This window comes from Giraffa tippelskirchi, chromosome 4, assembly GCF_054371585.1.
Source record: "Giraffa tippelskirchi isolate mGirTip1 chromosome 4, T2T-mGirTip1v1.2.pri, whole genome shotgun sequence".
Classification (NCBI taxonomy): domain Eukaryota; kingdom Metazoa; phylum Chordata; class Mammalia; order Artiodactyla; family Giraffidae; genus Giraffa; species Giraffa tippelskirchi.
In genome coordinates, this window is record NC_137278.1 from 146,805,681 (window position 1) to 146,820,791 (window position 15,111).

At 38.4% G+C, this 15,111-nt stretch overlaps 1 protein-coding gene across 1 annotated transcript in view; it reads left to right on the top strand.

Annotated features, from left to right (window-relative positions):
- The window catches only part of GRIP1 (glutamate receptor interacting protein 1), a 755,429-nt gene that overhangs the window by 280,082 nt on the left and 460,236 nt on the right, over positions 1–15,111 (top strand). The gene's annotated exons all lie outside the window — the stretch shown is intronic.

A 15,111-nucleotide genomic window follows, 5' to 3' on the forward strand; every position in this document is an offset into this window, starting at 1 on the left:
AGGCGGGCTTTGAACAGTTCAATTGTAGCTGGATCACTAAAGTAGATATGTCACTTCTTGAGAGTTTGAATAGGATATTACTCAGTGATGTACCAGTGATAGGAAAGAAAAGTCAAGATGGGTATGAATAACTGACTTGCTGTGTCCACAAGGATCAGATGCTAATCATGACTAAAACTAACCACTTGGACCCTACAGGATAAAGCTTCCATACTGGGGAACAGTGTGTATTGCAACTGAAAAGAAAATTTCCTTAGTTCATATCTGTCAAATTTAATGTTTGATTAGTCAAAGGAGAATTTTTTCCAGGATGTAAAATCTGCATGAATAATTTGCCTTTTGATAATTTGTCATTGAAAATTGCTACACAGTAACAATTTTAAAATTTAATAAATAAAAATTCAACACAAGTTTTCACATACTAAGTGGGATTTTGGCATTGAAATTAGAAAGTATGTTATGAGTGGGTTTTTTATGTGTTTTCATGTTGTATCTTTGTTACATTTACTGAGTAGCTGATAAATGCAGATGACAAATGAAATGACAGTATTATGAAACCAAATACGTTTAAGTAAAGCTTCTTTTTTACATATAATTTAAAAATGAAGGAAAGCACTAATAAATTCAGTAGTTTCCCAGCACTCTGTAGCACTCAGCCCTCATTTGATATCTCTGACTCCTGTATAATCTGATGATTTCTTCAATGAAGGTATTTTCTTGCTTTTATTGAAATCAATGCAAACTGTTTAAAGAAATTTGCCATTAATAGTAGAAAGCAGAATCAAGTTTCTAAAAAACCTAGAACACACACACACAAAATATTCTTTATCTTTAGAAGGCTTTTCTTGAATAATTCCTAATTAGGTCTCTAATTTGATTCTGTCTAATCTCTAATTATTTGTGTTGTTTATTAAATAAAGCGTAGAGCCACCTGCCTGAACAGTAACACATAGACCCTCAGTTTGCTAGTCTGCAAACTGATGAATAAACTAAGCCAATTCATCCATCTGTGAAATATTTCAAGGTCGACCATCCATTGGCTACAAGATTTTAAGTTAAAAAGACAGTGGAGGACAGTGCTTACAGTTTGATAATGTTTGCTTACTGAGCGTGAAATGAAATTTAACTGTGACATGTCTGCATTTGTAAATTTATTGTGGTTGTTTAGACTTCTTGCAAAATGAAATGTCAGGCAGTCATTCTGAGGTTCCAAGTATATTAGGATTCAAAGGCTTGGAAAATTGAGTTATTCTTTAAGGTTTTAAAGATTTTTTTTCTGTTTTTTCCACCACATAAAATTAATTCATATATTCAGTCAATAACTATGTGTGGAATAAGTGTGAGAGAGTTAAAAATTTAAAATAATTGACAAATTCCAAGCCTTCATGTACCATCCAAATGTTATAGGGGTTTCAAAAATTTGCAGAGTATCAGAATTTATATTTTCCCTGAAGATGTATTGTTGTTGGATTTAGACTAGGAATCTCTTCTAGCTGGAAAATGTTATAATTTTTATATAATTAGGTACTTTCAAGTGATCAAGAAAAAATAGTTCTGATTATGAAATCCTCTTAGGTAATGTGAGAATTCGTGTGATATATTTATGCTTTATATTGATGGTTCTGAACAATATATTACCAGTGGCTTCTATTGCCTGGGAATTCATTCATACTTCCTTCTGCCCTCTCATTTCCTCCTATTTCTCCTCCTCTTCCTTGTCCTACTTCTCCTCTCTCTCTTTCTCTCTCTCTCTCCCTCTTCCTTCCAGGGTACAGGCCACTAGAAACTAAGGAAAGTCTATTTTTAAATGGCACATATTTACTTGTTTAGTTGTGTTTCATGGTGGTTGATTCATTCTACCAGAGCACTTCATTTCAAAAAGGTTAGGATTGTTGCTTTTTTTTTTCTTTCCTTCATTGATTCATTTGGCTACAGCAACATTTTCTTGGTATTTAAAATAGTTTCCTATAGTCTCACTTTTCTTTTGAGTGGTGATGACTAATCTGATTTAAATTTCTCTTCTTTTCCTTCTTGTAAGTGCTTTGCCATATGATTCATCTTAGCTTCTTGACCTTCTCCTCTTAAAGCCATTTCCTAGACCCTTAATTCAAGCTGTCATTTACAAGCATGCTTGCCTGGGTTGCTATCAAAATACTTCAGTTCAGTTCAGTTCAGTCGCTCAGTTGTGTCCGCCTCTTTGCGATCCCATGAACTGCAGCACGCCAGGCCTCCCTGTCCATCACCAACTCTCAGAGTTTACTCAAACTCATGTCCATTGAGTCAGTAATGCCATCCAACCATCTCATCCTCTGTCGTCCCCTTCTTATCCCACCTTCAATCTTTCCCAGGATCAGGGTCTTTTCAGATGAGTCAGTTCTTCGCATCATGTGGCCAAAGTATTGGAGTTTCAGCTTCAGCATCAATCTTTCCAATGAATATTCAGGACTGATTTCCTTTAGGATAGACTGGTTGGATCTCCTTGCAGTCTAAGGGACTCTCAAGAGTCTTCTCCAACACCACAGTTCAAAAGCATCAATTCTTTGGTGCTCCACTTTCTTTGTAGTCCAACTCTCACATCCATACATGACTACCGGAAAAAACACAGCTTTGACTAGACGGACCTTTGTTGGCAAAGTAATGTCTCTGCTTTTTAATATGCTGTCTAGGTTGGTCATAACTTTTCTTCCAAGGAGCAGTTGTCTTTTAATTTCATGGCTGCAGTCACCATCTGCAGTGATTTTGGAGCCCCCCAAAATAAAGTCTGACAGTGTTTCCCCATCTATTTGCCATGGAGTGATATCCATCAGTTTTGGATACATTCGCATTCCAGGATGTCTGGCTCTAGGTGAGTGATCACACCATCATGATTATCTGGGTCATGAAGATCTTTTTTGTACAGTTCTTCTGTGTATTCTTGCCACCTCTTTTTAATATCTTCTGCTTCTGTTAGGTCCATACCATTTCTGTCCTTTATCGAGCCCATCTTTGCATGAAATGTTCCCTTGGTATCTCAAATTTTCTTGAAGAGATCTCTAGTCTTTCCCATTCTATTGTTTTCCTCTATTTCTTTGTATTGATCATTAAGGAAGGCTTTCTTATCTCTCCGTGCTATTCTTTGCAACTCTGCATTCCAATGGATATATCTTTCCTTTTCTCCTTTGCCTTTAGCTTCTCTACTTTTCACAGCTATTTGTAAGGCCTCCTCAGACAACCATTTTGTCTTTTTGCATTTCTTTTTCTTGGGGATGGTCTTGATCCCTGCCTCCTGTACAGTGTCAGGAACCTCTGTCCACAGTTCTTCAGGCACTCTGTCTTCAAATCTAATCCCTTAAATCTATTTGTCACTTCCACTGTATAATCATAAGGGATTTGATTTAGGTCGTACCTGAATGGTTTAGTGATTTTCCATACTTTCTTCAATTCAAGTCTGAATTTGGCAATAAGGAGTTCATGATCTGAGCCACAGTCAGCTTCCGGTCTTGTTTTTGCTGACTGTATAGAGCTTCTCCATCTTTGGCTGCAAAGAATATAATCAATCTGATTTCAGTATTGGCCATCTGGTGATGTCCATGTGTGGAGTGTTCCCTTGTGTTGTTGGAAGAGGGTGTTTGCTATGACCAGTGCATTCTCTTGGCAGAATTCTGTTTGTTAGCCTTTGACCTGCTTCGTTTTGTACTCCAAGGCCAAATTTGCCTGTTAGGCCAGGTATCTCTTGACTTCCTGCTTTTGCATTTCAGTCCCCTATGATGAAGAGGACATCTTTTTTGGTTGTTAGTTCTAGAAGGTCTTGTAGGTCTTCATAGAACTGTCAAACTTCAGCTTCTTCAGCATTACTGGTTGGGGCATAGACTTGGACTACTGTGATATTGAATGGTTTGCCTTGGAACGAACAGAGATCATTCTGTCGTTTTTGAGATTGCGTCCGAGTACTGCATTTTGGACTCTTGTTGACATAAGGGGTACTCTATTTCTTCTAAGGGATTCTTGTCCACAGTAGTAGATATCATGTCATCTGAGTTAAATTCACCCATTCCAGTCCATTTTAGTTCACTGATTCCTAAAATGTCATTGTTCACTCTTGCCATCTCCTGTTTGATCACTTCCAATTTACCTTGATTCATGGACCTAACATTCCAGGTTCCTATACAATATTGTTCTTTACAACATCAGACTTTACTTCCATCACCAGTCACATCCACAACTGGGTGTTGTTTTTGTTTTGGCTTCATCTCTTCATTCTTTTTTGGAGTTATTTCTCCACTGTTCTTCAGTAGCATAATGAGCACCTACTGACCTGGGGAGTTCATCTTTCAGTGTCCTATCTTTTTGCCTTTTCATACTGTTCATGGGGTTCTCCAGGCAAGAATACTGAAGTGGTTTGCTATTCCCTTCTCCAATGGACCACATTTTGTCAGAACTCTCCACCATGACCCATCCATCTTACACAGTCCTGGGAAATAGACTCATGGAGGACACAGGGAGAACTTCGTGCGCACCAGAACCCAGGAGAAAGGAGCAGTGACCCCACAAGAGACTGATCCAGACTTGCCCGTGAGTGTTCAGGAGTCTCCGACGGAGGCATGCGTCAGAGGTGGCCTGCTGCAGATTTGGGGGCACTGAGTGTAGCACTGTGTACATGGGACCTTTTGAAGCAGGTGGCTGTTATCTTCATTAGCTCCACCATAGTTTGCCCCCAGGTAAACAACAGGGAGGGAACACAGCTCCACTCATCAACAGAAAATTGGATTAAAGATTTACTGACCATGGCCCTGCCCATCAGATCAAGACCCAGTTTCCCTCTCAGTCAGTCTCTCCCATCAGGAAGCTTCCATAAGCCTCTTATCCTTCTCCATTAGAGGGCAGACAGACTGAAAACCACAATCACAGAAAACTAACCAATCTGATCACATGGACCACAGCCTTGTCTAATTCTGTGAAACTATGAGCATGCCCTGTAGGGCCACCCAAGACGTTGGATGGATCAAAGTACTTACAGGTTGTTTATTTTTAAGGAGTTGTTTATCTAACTTGGATTAACCTTGTTCTTACCTCTCTTCTTTACTTTTATTATTGAACCTTTGGCTGTTTCCTTCCTTTTTGCATTTTGTTGTTGTTTAGTCGATAAGTTCATGTCTGATTCTTTTGTGACCTCATGGATTGTAGCCTGACAGACACCTCTGTCCATGGGATTTCCTTGCAAGAATTCTGGAGTGGGCTGCCATATCCTCCTCCAGGGGATCTTCCCGACCCAGGGATCGAACCCATGTCTCCTGCATTGTAGGTGGATTCTTTACTGCTGAGCCACTAGTGAAGCCTGTTTGTGTATTTATTCACTCAATTATTTCCCACATACGTATTAGACACTTAATATTTATTAAGTAGTGGGTGTGAAACAGGAGAGAGGGAAACTCAAAGCCATCGTTCTACTTGATGTTGATGTGAAGTGAAAGTCGCTCAGTCGTGTCCAAATCTTTGCAACCCCATGGACTATATACTTCATGGAATTCTCCAGGCCAGAATACTGGAGTGTGTAGCCTTTCTCTTCTCCAGGGCATCTCCCAACCCAGGAGATAGGATTCTCCTCATGGGTGCATTGTGTCAAGATAAACCTTCTTGGAGCAACAGAAACAATGATCAGTGCCTGTCATCATCTGGGACAAATTCCTTGACATTTCCTAGGTGGTCACTGTTCTATTTCTGAGGCTCCCCCAATGTTTATTTGGGCCAACTCAGTGCCTGGGGGTGGGTGCTCAAGTGGTTTCAATCAGAACTGAAAGAAATTTGAGAAATTATATGACTCATCCTTCCATCCATTCATTTCATCTTTAAACATGTATTGAACATCTACTCTGTGACCAGTGCTCTGCCAGAGACCAAAGATCTAAACGTTAGTAAGATGTGACTCTTGTTCTATGTACTACCAGTCTAGACAGAAAGTGTTTTAAAATGAGGCCTTTGCACTGCAGCATGAACTGTACTAGGTAAGTCGGCAATGGTACCCTAGTCAACCTACTCTAATATACCCTCATTCTGAGCCCCACCCAAATCCAGTGGTTTACAACAAATGTTATTTCCATTCTCCTGCTCACAGGTATGCAGGGAGTTTGCAATTGGGTTAATTAAGTCTGGGCCCAGCCTGGACTTCCCTCTTGACTCAACTGGTAAAGAATCTGCCTGTAATGCGGGAGACCTGGATTAGATCCCTGGGTTGGGAAGATCCCCTGGAGAGGGGAAAGGCTACCCACTCCAGTATTCTGGCCTGGAGTATTCCATGGAATGTATAGTCATGGGGTCACAAAGAGTTGGACACGACTGAGCAACTTTCACTTTCACTTTCCAGTCCGGCAGCTCTGCTTCAGGCTGCAGAGCAGATGGTCTTGGCTTCAGTGGTGGGCTTAGGTCTGCACCATGTCTCTCATTCAGGTCTGTCTCCCCTTTAAGAGGTAGTGACTTACTGGCTGTATTTTCTTGGAGCATCACAGGGAGGTCAAGATAGCAAGTTAACATTTGTTTTTTATGCCTCCACTCACATCTCTGTCTTCTCCATGCTCTGTTAGCCTAGTGGATGTGGACTTGGCTGTATTTCCACTGTGTAACAGCTCTCCCACTCTCGGTGAACAAGGTTAGGCAAATCTTGTCTCTTCAGCCATTCTTCATCAATTATTCATTCATCCATTTATTCACTCTCCATTCCATCTTTCATCCGGTCATCAGACATTAAGCATATAACACGATCTCCCAAATGAGAACACAAAGGTGAAAAAAAAACACCATTACATTTAGGCAGGGACATCAAACTTTTTTGCACTAAGAGAATTTGAAAAACAAATGCATTCCACTTGCAGATATTTAACTTCACTTCACATCTAAAGTTTTTCACCATACTTTTCACCGTTTATATATTTGCAAAATAGATCATTTCCAGCACACTGTAAAATTTAAATAAATCTGTAAGATCATTCATTTGAGTCTTTAGAGTGATATCAACATTCAACTAGCTATAGCAATTTATTATAATCGTCATTTAAAGATACTGTTCAAGTAGTATAACGCTTGAGAGACAGCATAGCATGATAGCTAAAAAAGCATAAACTCTAAACTGCCTGGTTTATTATTAGGAAGTTATATATATTATTAAAAAGCAGAGACATTGCTTTGCCAACAAAGGTCCATCTAGTCAAAGCTATAGTTTTGCCAGTAGTCATGGATGGATGTGAGAGTTGGACTGTAAAGAAAACTGAGTGCCAAAGAATTGATGCTTTTGAACCGTGGTGTTGGAGAAGACTCTTGAGAGTGCCTTGGACAACAAGGAGATCCAACCAGTCCATCCTAAAGGAAATCAGTCCTGAATATTCATTGGAAGGACTGATGTTGAAGCTGAAACTCCAATACTTTGGCCACCTAATGCGAACAACTGACTCATCTGAAAAGACCCTAATGCTGGGAAAGATTGAAGGCGGGAGGAGAAGGGGACAAAAGAGGATGAGATGGTTGGATAGCATCACCAACTCAATGAACATGAGTTTGAGTACTCTGAGAGTTGGTGATGGACAGGGAGGTCTGGCGTGCTGCAGTCCATGGGGTCACAAAGAGTCAGACACGACTGACCGACTGAAATGAACTATATATATTAAATCATCTATGTAATGGTTATATGATCTATGGTATGTAATGGCTATATGATCTATGGATTTCATTTAAAACTAGTAAATGTACCACCATCAGCTGTGCAGCAGAGAGCAAGTTACTTAACTATTCTGTATCTCCTTTTCTCATAACTTCATAAAATTGTCAAGAGGATTAAATGAGTTCATGAAGCTCTTGGAGATTGGCTCAGTGCAATAGATATTTAAATTTGTTTTTGCCATATTGTTGTTCAGTCACTCAGTTGTGTCCAACTCTTTGTGACCCCTTGGACTACAGCACACTAGGCTTCCTTTTCTTTCATTATTATTATTAAGGATTAATTGAAAGCAGCCGTATAGGAAGCAAGAGCAAAGGGAGGTAAAGGTGCTAAGTAAATGAAACATATATTTATAATTTTCCCTGAAATATACAATGATAGATCAAATAAGAAAAATATGCATGCCATTTTACATACCATGCATTAACTAACTAGACTGTTGAGTCAAGGGAGATTGTGAGGAGACAAGAGTTATATTAAGAGAGGCAGAAGCAGAGAGTAGTCAGAATGTAGAGTAAACATCATTTATTCTGCTCCAGAGTAGGGTCAGAGGTGCACCAAGAAGACATAGGTCCATGGACTTCCCTGGCAGTCCAGTGGTTGACTCTACACTCCTAATGCAGAGGTCATGGGTTCCATCCCTGGTCAGGGAACTAAAATCCTACATGCTGCATGCCATGGCCAAAAAAAAAGAAAGAAAAAAGACATAAGTCTAAGAATGGGCCTTGTAGGATTTCTGGAGAATCTGATGGGAACCTCAGGTTTGAATGTTCATGGGGAATAGAGAAGCTGGGAGTGATGTCTGAAATATTTTCAAACATCAAAATTTTGTGAATCTAAATTCTTAAAAAATATAGGTAATTAGATTACCTATCCTTTGTTACGTAAGGTATCTTCACATTACTATCATTAATGCAAAAAGAAAAAAAGGATTTATTGAGCATCTGCTCAGTGAGTGCCTATCTCTGTGTGCATGTGTCTCTACCCACAGATATTATGCCTGAGGAGAGTTTAGAAATGTTTACTTGTACATTGAAAGCATTTTACTTCAGGCTCTGATGCACCCTGTTTTAACCATGAGCTATTGTTTTGTCATTTATTTTTTTAACGGTGAAAACAAGTGTTTTCATTACTGAAATAAATGTACAAACTAGAACACTGGTTGATTGCAGGGCTTTGGTGATTTTATCTAGAATGGCTTCATTCTAGTATACCAACAGACAGTGTTTTCCTTCTAGTAAATCTTAGTGCAGTTACTGGCAGAATAATAATTTAGATTCCTTGGATATGCTGTGAAGAACTTATTTTTAATCTGAAGCATTCCTTTTGGAACTTAGTTTCTCTTAAATTTTGCACAGATTCATAAAGAGCAAGAAGGCACAAAGGATTAGTATTATGCTGTTCGTATTTCTTAGGATATTACCTGTCTTTGAATATCAACTGCTGAAACAACTGAGTGATAAAATTAGTCTTCACACTTCAAAGTATCTTAAACAAGGAGAACAAAGGTAGGATGGGGGTGGGGGTAGGTATTACACACATAGGAAGAATTCCAGGAGTAGGGCTTCATTTGCTTGGTTAATTTATAATTTAGCTCTGTGGTTGTTGGAAAGAAGACCCAAGATGTCCCTATTGGAAATGTATAAGGACGTTTTGGATTGTCATAATGATGGGCAAAATTTGAGAAAAGGGGAGGGAGACCAGCATTTTGTGGATGGGGGCTTGGGGTTCAGTAATTCTAATTGATAAAGGGAGAAACTCTTCCAAATATCCCGCATCTTTACAATGTTCAAATATGTATATGAATAAATATTCCTGTAAATGAAGGCTTATTTGTAATTATTTGAGCCTAGAAGCTAATGCTGTTATATACAGAGGCACGCATATTGTTCTATGTGTGTATGTCTGTGTGTGTCTGTGTGTGTCTGCTCGTTCAGTGGCACCTGACTCTTTGCGACCCCATGGACTGTAGCCCACCAGGGTCCTCTGTCCATGGGATTTCCCAGGCAAGAATACTGGAGTGGGTTGCCATTTCCTTCTTCAGAGGATCTGCCCAACCCAGGGATTACACTTGCATCTCCTGCATTGGCAGGCGGGTTCTTTACCACTAAGCCACCTGGGAAACCCGTAGTATCTTACAGAATAGTTTAACAGAAACCCTGTGTGTTCTGCCTTTTCATCCCTCCCTCCCTGCTAACTTCTAGCAACCACTAATCTTTTTACTGTCTCCATAGTTTTGCCTTTTTCAGAAAATCATATGACTGGAATCGTCATGATATGCAGCCTTTTCATATTGACCTCTTTCAATTCAGTCAATCCGACTTTTTGCAGACTAAATATACATTTGCGGATCTAAATATGCATTTAAAACTCCCCCATGTTTCATCCTGGCTTGATAGCTCATTTCTGTTTGACGCCGAATAATATTCCATTATCTGATATCAAAGCTTATTTATTCACTCACCTACTGAAGGGCCAGTGAGCACTTCCAAGTTTAGGCAGTTATGAATAAAGCTATCATGAACATCTGAATACAGATTTTTGTGTGGACGTAAGTTTTCAACTTCCCGGGGTGAATACCAAGGAGTGTGATTGATGAATTGTATGTTAACAGTATGTTTAGTTTGGTAAGAAACTGCCAAACTGTCATCCAAAGTTGCTGTGCCATTTTGCATTTCCACCAGCAGTGACTGAATGTTCCTGTTCCACATCCTCATAGGCATTTCACGGTCAGTGTTCAGATTTTGTCCATTCTGGTAGGTGTAGTGGGTATCTCATTATTGATTTCGTTTGCAATTCCTTGATGCCGCATCATGTGGAACATCTTTTCATATGCTTATGTGTCAGTTGTAAATCTTCTTTGATGACATGTCTATTAAAGTCTTAGCCCCATTTTTCAACTAGGTAGTTTGTCCTCTTATTGTTGAGTTTTAAGTGTTCTTCGTATATTTTGGATAACAGTCACTTATGAGATGTGCCTTGTGCGGATATCTTCTCCCAGTCTGTGATTTGTTTTTTCATTTTTTTGACATGAGATATTTTTCACCATTTTACTATACTGTGAACACATTAATTTTTACTGTGTTGTCTATGTGTGACTCTACCCTTTTATTTTCTGTACATTGTATAGAAGAGCTTTTGATTATCTCTTAAATTTGAAATTGTTTATTAGAAGTAGGTGCAAAGGTCTAACACCATCTTCTGGTGTCCTCAAATTTACTAATTTAAATATTATTAAATAGATATTTAAATATAGATTATTGTTAAGGTATTTTATGTTGAAGTTATATATTTATGAGTTACATGATCTATAAATTTCATTTAGACTAATTGGAGTATATTACAAATCACATGCTGCAGTAAAGTGGTGTTGGGTCTGACAGGTTTATTGCCAAGGAACAGTGTGTTTTCCCCGTCTCCCTTCAGTATGTCTGAGTGTCTCCCCTTTGGTAATAGGGAGTCTACCACAGTGTTTGGCATCATGTGTAAAAGATGCCATATTGACTTAATGTCTCAAAGATTTCTCTAGTAGACTGGATGTTCCATATTACTACTCAGAAAATACTCTAACCACTACTCAATCTAAATAAACACAGAAGGGCCCCTGACTAACCAGAGATCTAGGGAACACTGTCAATTGAAGACTTAATCTCAGTATTTGATCTCTTCCTCTTTCCCTAAAAGGCAATGGAGAATCTAATTTAGAAGAGTGGGGAAACCATGTAAATGGTATTCAGACAATTATTACCTACTTCCTAGAAAGAAAAGAATTAGTGTTTAAAAAAATATTTGCTAACATGTATTTGCTATTCTCGGTTGAAGCACATTTTGTTGAATAATTCAGCCTGCTTTATTTTCCCATCTTCCCAAGTTTTTTTCTAAGACATTTAATTTTACAATTTAGTGAACATTTAGTTCAACTAAAACCAATTTGTCATGATAATCTGTTTTCTTTACATGAAAATATAAGGGAGCTGAAATTTCCCTTAAAGAAATTAGTGTTTTGAAACTGGCAGGATAATACCTCAACCAAGGTTCGCAAGTATAAATGTCTGCAGGGGGCAGATGGTAATTGGATGACTGAATTGGGCCCAGGGGAGGGACTGTGGCTAAATGGAAAGTACATGTTTATTTATGGGTGGCAACCACCACTGAGTTTTAACAGCCCATGGTTGCCATGTTGGAACTGGATTCAGAGCTGTCACATCTTTTGACTTTTCAAGGAAAAACAGAATGTTTTATCTGTGAAATTCCTTTTAGACGTTAGCCCATTTGAAAAGAATACTCCAGTGTGAGCCAAACCAAACACATTTGTGGGAATTACTTGTTCTGTGAACTGCCATTTGCAGCCTCTAACCCTTCCCATCTGTTCAGACTGTCGAGTGCGGTCCCTGGGGAACAGCCCCACTTACCAGTGTTCGTGGTCTGGGGTGAAAGAGCGACTCGACAGAAACAGTCTTGTACTTAACTGAATGGATTTGAACTTCACTAATTTGCCAATTGTTGTGAGTCTTAGCTCATTACTGCATAGCATCAGTTCTTTTAGATTTTAGTTTGCTAAGCATGGAGTATTTGGGATAGAATGAGGGAAGAATTCTGGGCCCAGAGGTCTGGGCTGGAGGAAGATGGATTAAAGGATGCTGTCTTCATGCACCCCACCTCAGGCAGGGTAGCAAGTGTCTCGCCTTCCGTCTTTTGGACTGTGACACATACACAGTGCTCCCTGTCCCTCATTGCATTCACTTCCACCTTTCTTCATTTTCTGTGACCCAAGCAGACCTCCTCTAAATAGAGCTGATTCCCTATTCCTGCTTCCCAAGCATCTCTGATTTTTTTAGGGCTGTCGCCTCCTCTACCATTCTCTTCCAAATCTATGGCTGAACTCGAAACTCTTCGGTAGCTCCACCAAATCTCATCTTCTATAATAATCTTGTTATTATAACCACATACCAGAATGTTAACCTCTCAAAATCCTACAAATCTAGGAAAATAATAGAAAGGTGCTTAAGCATGATTTCTGTGTATTTATGAGAACAGTCTCATATGTAGATAATTTTACTTTGCATTGGTTCTTTTCAAAAAATGGTTGTTTATCACTGCTTGGTAAACTCTCTTTAAATAGTAGAATTAAAAATCAGTAAACTATAGTGGAATGTTTTAAGATTGATTTCTGCAAAGAGGTTCTTTTATTAAAGTATCATCTATTCTGTATTGTCAGTTCTTTCAGGCTGAACTGGGAGCTAATAACTATAAAATTTAATGTAGACTGCACAAATTTAGGAGTTATAATAAGTCAGAGGTAGTTGTATAAAATTTGTTGCCTATACAGTCTCTGGGAGAAAGTATATTTGATAGTCATATAACCCAGGATGTATGTTTAGCTCAATTTAAAAGAAAAGTTAGCAACTATTTTCAAACTCCATTTCAATATCACAAGTACACAAAAAGAAAAATTGAATCACTGAATGAAAAATACTTCTTGGATGGGCAAGATAATCTCTGAATTTGTATGATAAAATACTTGGTACTAGATAATACTTGGCAGTGTTACCTGAATGATCTTAGATAAACCAGTAAAACACCTTGGAACCTTCTTTCCTTATCCATAGAGGTATCATCTCATTATAAAGGTTGTTAGGATTAAATGAAAGAAAAGGTAATGTATTATTATCATTTATTTAGTGATCTACTCAAGATCCAGACTCCAGATCTTCAAATTGTTAGCTCACCATTTCTAAATCATTCTAGTTTATCTTGGTTGAGGGTGTCAGAGTAATAAATGATTTGAAACAACCAGACAGGTGATTTTTTTTGTTTAAAGTTGTTCATAAAACCTTTTATAGTATCTTTATGTCAGCATCATTAGGTTTGTGTTTCTCTTCATGGGCATGAAGAAGGGAAATCTCTAGGAATAGGGGAAATTCATGTAATCACTGAGTTTAACTGTAAATCTAACTACACATCTTAGGGCCAAAATATTCTTGGTTGACTAATTTTTACCTCTTTGTGTAAATGTCTCCCTACTCCATCATTAGTAATTAATATCTGAAAATAGAGAGCTGTCAAAATCTAGAGGTGAGACAGATTGTGTGTGAATCTAAGAACAGATAATGCAAAGTGCAGTCACTTCCCTCTGGAAGACCCTCTGGGGTGTTCCTACAGACTTGATATTGCATAGATATTGAACGATCTTTATACAGTAAGGAGCTTTTTTAAAAATTACATTTCTGGGAATATGGAGCTAAAGAATATTATTAATTTAGTAGGTAATATGCTGACATGATTTGATTCATTATTGTGTAAACAAATAAAAATTTTCCTGGTGTTAAAAATTCGCCTTCATTGAAAGATCTGAAAAAGAAACGGGGGAGAAAAAGATTATTCCTGATTAACACTGACCTGTCTAGTCTTTAGTGTACCTCTTCTGTCTAGTCTGAGGTGTTTCTGATCGTCATACTTAAACAAACACACACAAAAAATGGTTGAGATTATAGAAATAAAGGACAAATAGGGTATGAGCATTTTTCAAAACTTCTTTCCCTCCTTAGATCTTCACCAAGAAGAAGTAAATTTTATTTGCTATTTAGCCCATTCATTTTCATATTTTTTAAAAAGGTGTAAAAACTCAGCCAGATTTATATTTGAGTTCAGAGTAAGCAGAGTTGAATTTTTTGTATTTCTTTCCCCAAAGTATGCAGTTTCCTTTATTTGCTGATTATGGTATGGTGTTACTAAGCCTATGAGAAACCTCTCTGTGAAGTGCATTTTAATATTTAGATCAAACAGCGATTCGAATACATTAATGCCCAGTGGGTAAATGTGTCATTTGAAAGCAGCTGCTGAGCCTTCTCCCTGCTGCTCCAATTAACACATACTGCACACTTTTGTCAGCAAGAGGCAGTGCATATGGATGAAACCACTTTGCAGCTCATTAATATGATATGCAAGAGAGAACTAAGGGTTAATCCATCAGCCCCACGCAAACAATAGTTTACCAAGATTTTTCCCAAGCCCGTGCTTGGGTGCTGGACTCTAGGGTAGGTGGGGAGGGATGAGCAGGTAAGGAAAAAGTCTGTTCCGTCTCCAGCTTTGGTTCAGTCCATTGACTAACAAGTTTCCCCGTCCCTCTCTCCTCCTACACCCTGGTCCCTGATGATGGAGACACTGGATAGTGAAATTCTAGTGCTGGGACTCCTCGAGTCTCAGAGGAATTGCTGGTTGAACTTTATTTTGGTTTGTTTCAAAACGATTTGAAATTCAACGCTTTGCCCTTGATTTTTTTCTCTTAGTCTTTCATGATCATTTCACTTTCTCTCTCTTTTTCTTTTTCTTAAATGCTTTCTAAATTACACACTTGAAAGGTTATTGAGCAAAGTAAGAAATCTGGTCAGGGTAAACTCATACCATTGTTATTTTTTCCTCCCCAC